This window comes from Propithecus coquereli, unplaced genomic scaffold (genome assembly GCF_000956105.1).
Source record: "Propithecus coquereli isolate 6110/MARCELLA unplaced genomic scaffold, Pcoq_1.0 Scaffold14, whole genome shotgun sequence".
NCBI classification, from domain to species: Eukaryota; Metazoa; Chordata; class Mammalia; order Primates; family Indriidae; genus Propithecus; species Propithecus coquereli.
Genome location: NW_012138302.1, coordinates 15,096,397 through 15,100,643, shown reverse-complemented (window position 1 = coordinate 15,100,643; position 4,247 = coordinate 15,096,397).

The following is a 4,247-nucleotide window of genomic DNA, read 5'->3' as shown; positions in this document are numbered from 1 at the left end:
CTGTCTCAAAAAAAAAAAAAAAAAAAAAAGGGACAAAAATATGGTGCTGAAGAGACCACCAACGCACCAAGTTGGTATAGAGATTACTTCAAAGTGAAAACATCTGGGCTGTGGAAAATGCAGAAAGAAGTTTTATATGAACTTTTCTTATCTGACTAGAACAGAGTTTTATAAGAGTCAGCTGCCACAACCTTCCCCTCTGGGGAGGTCTCCAGTCTTGGAGACACTGACGTTGGACACCAGGACATTCAAAAAAACTTGTATAAACAGGATTCATCAGAACCTTCAATTCTTTGAGCCTTAAGCACACCCCCTCCCCTTTATTAAGCCAGTATATAAACCTTTACTCCTAGCTGTTCTAGGAGTTTCTCTTACCATAGGTTCTCCCACAAGTGTAATAAATTTTCTTCTGTTAATCTATTGTTAATTAATTCATAGGCCCCCAACTAGTTGCACCTAAATAGGTAGAGAAGTTGTTTTTCCTCCCAACAGGGCTCAATAAATCAAAAAAATTTAACACCAGCTGGGGACGGTGGCTCACGCCTATAATCCCAGCACTGGGAGGCCAAGGCGGGAGGATCGTTTGAGCTCAGAAGTTCGAGACCAGCCTGAGCAAGAGTGAGACCCGCCCCCCTCATCTCTACTAAAAATAGAAGGAAATTAGCTGGACAACAAAAAATATATAGAAAAAATTAGCCAGGCATGGTGGCATATACCTGTAAATCTAGCTACTCGGGAAGCTGAGGCAGAAGGATTGCTTGAGCCCAGGAGTTTGAGGTTGCTGTGAGCTAGGTTGATGCCACCACACTCTAGCCCGGCCAACACAGTGAGACTCTGTCTCGGGGGAAAAAAAAAAAAAGAGTTCACTATTTCAGCATGTGACCTTTCACTAATGATCCTCCAGAGAGACCTCTTAACTCCTGGCTGAACCTTTCCTGTTTAAGGCTGTTCCACTCTGTAGTCTTCTGTGGTTCTTGTTCCTTCCTTCTTTTCTTAGGCCCTTTCCATAGTAAAGGTTTTAATGCTGATCACTACAATGGGAGAAATAAAGCAAGGTTAATAGACATAGACATATGTAAATCACAAATCTTAATAGCTAGTCTTTGATTTTTTTAATATGACTTATCTTATTTAATTTCTTTCTTTCTTGAGACAGGGTCTCACCCTGTCACCTGGGCAAGAGTGTAGATTGCTCACTGCAATCTCAAACTCAGGGGCTCAAGCCATTTGGAGGCTTGCCTGAGCCTCCAAAGTGGTAGGAGTACAGGTGTGAGCCACTGTGCCCAGCTTTATTTAAATTTTAATTCATTAATTTCAAAAACATTCCTAGGAAACTTATTGAACACATTAGGTGAAGGAGGGGAGGGAGTCCGACAATTACAGAGGTCCTCTGATGCAGCACCTTACTCCATTTTTCAGATGAGGACATTGATCCTCAGAAAGAGACAAAGACTTGTTAAAAGTCAACATATGATCTTTTCCTTTAGAAAGCATCCTATTTGAGAAGATGAAAATAACACATAGGGTGTTAGACAGTCTTAGTACTTGAAATTCTGCAAGTTTTTTTTTCCTTTTTCTTTTTATTAGAGATGGAGTCTCACTCTTGCTCAGGCTGGTCTCCAACTCTTGACCTCAAGTGACCTTCCTGCCTTGGCCTCCCAAAGTGTTAGGATTACAGGTGTGAGCCACCTTGCCTGGCCAAAATTCTGCAAGTTTGGTATTATTTTATTATCTCATTTTCCAGAAGAGGAAACCGAAACTCACAGGTTAAGCAACCGCCCAAAGGAGAAATGGAAGTGGCATTCGAATCCAGGCTCTTCTGACATCATAATCTTTCCCCTATACTTCATGACAACGAAGCTTAAGAAATATTACAAAGTTCTTAAAGAAATCCAATCCTGATTGAAAGAAATATCAACTATGGTTTTCTAATTTAATTTCAGGAGTTTGATTTCTTTAAACTGCACAACTCTGTATCTGTGCTATTCTTCCCCTACCGATTGAAGAGGGTAGGGCATGTTGTTCAAGGCTTTCTAGAAGAAATGACACCTAAGTGAGACCAGAAGGATTAGTAGAAAGTACTTAGTAAGGTGAGGTAGAGTGGACAACAGAATGTGCAAAAGTACATTTCTAGAAATAAAATAATTTCTATACATAATGATCGAAGGAAAGGTTATTATAGGGAAATACTAATGGTTTAAGCTAGAGAGGTAACCGGGAGACAGATCATGAAGGATCATCTAACACCACCCTAAGGCTGGGCACGGTGGCTCAAGCCTGTAATCCCAGCACTTTGGGAGGCTGAGGCAGGAGGCTTGAGGCCAGGAGTTTAAGACAAACCTGGGCAACATAGCGAGACCTCCATCTCTACAAAAAATAAAAAAAATTAGCTGGGAGTGGTGTCACAGGCCTGTAGTCCTAGCTGCTTGGGTGGCTGAGGCAAGAGAATTGCTTGAATCCAGGAGTTCCAGGATTGTGCCACTGCACTTCAGCCTGGAAACAGAGTGAGATCCTGCCTCTAAAAAGAAAAAAAAATACTAAGAAGTTTGGGTTTCAACAATGGGGAGCCATGAAAGTGTTGTGTTTTTGTTTTGTTTTGTTTGAGACAGGGTCTCACTCTGTCGCCTAGGCTTTAGTGTAGTGGCTCAATCATAGCTCACTTTAGCTTCGAACTCCTGGGCTCAAGTGATCCTCCTGCTTCAGCCTCCTGAGTAGCTGGGACTACAGGTGTACCAGCTAATACCCACCACGCCCAGGTAATTTTTTAAAAAATCTTTTTGTAGAGATGGGGTCTCACTATGTTGGCCAGGCTGATGTTGAACTCCTTGTGGCCTCAAGGGATCCCCTTGCCTCAGCCTCCCAAAGTGCTGGGTTGATAGGAGTGAGCCACCATGCCCAGCCTAGAAGTTCTAAATTGGGAAGAAAGGTGATTAGATGTGTGTTTAAGGTAAAGCACTCACTGTAAGTGGGTCAAGGATTTGAAGGAATGAGTCTGGAAACAGATTAGGTGCATTGGACTCAATCCTCAGAAAATGCTTGTTAAATTGAATCGGAAAGTTGAAGACTGGGTAGGGGGCAGCTGTATAGGACACTGGAGGAGGAAGGAGTAGAGAACAGGTTTGCCACAATTTGCCTTCCTCTACATAGATGCAACCTTAGCTTTGATTTTGGGGAGAAACCAACCTCTGCAGCTACAATTTATTTTTCCACATAGCCATTTCATGTATTTTTCAATACATTTTTTCATTAAGATATAATTGACATGTAAAAATTCTAAGCAGGGTGCTGTGGCACACACCTGTAATCCCAGCTACTCAGAGGCTAAGGCAAGAAGATAGCTTGAGCCCAGAAATTGGAGTCCAGCTTAGGGAACATAAGGAGATCCATCTCTAAAAATTTTTTTGGTATAAACAGATATTATTGATCACTTTCTATAAATTAGGCATTGTTTTAGGCCTGGGATACAAAAAAACAAAATTGATACCCTAATGTAGCTTGCATTTTTTCCTAGTGGGAGGAGGCAGAAACTATGTTGAAATAAAATGACTATATAGCATGACAAATGGCAATGATCAGGAAAACAGAATAAGAGGGACAAGAAGTACAAGGAGGAGACGGCAACAGTGTCGAGGGTTGCTCTTTTAATTTATCAACATCAGGGAAGTCTCTACTGATAGGGCAACATTTGAACAAAAATTTGAAGGAAGAGGGCCAGCCATAAGGATAGCTACAGTAAGAGAGATATCCATGAAGATAGCAAGGAGTCCAAAAGGGATGGAATGGAATAAGCAAAGGGGAGAGTACTCTGGCTGGCAGAAGATGAGGTGGGAGAAGGAGGGCATGGGGAGAGTAAATTCTGTAGAATCTTGTAGAGCACCATGCTTAAGGCTTTTGTTCTATTCTGGGTGAGATAGGAAGCTATTGGATGGTTTTGGGCAGAGGGTGACATGATCAGTTTAAAATGATCACTCTAGCTGCTGTATTGAGAATAGATTTAATGGAACAGAGGTGTAGGCTGGGAAACCAGATAGGAGGATATTGTAAAAATCCAAGTGGTTAATGACAGGAATTGGACCAGGGTGGCAGTAATGGAACACATAAGACATAAACAGTCTCTGGATATATTCTGAAAATAAAATCAACAGGATTTCCTAACAGATAGAATGTAGGATATGAGGGGAAAAAAAGAGTTAAGAATGACTTTCAAGGTTTTTGTTTCTTTCTTCTTTTTTTTTTTTTTTTTTTTT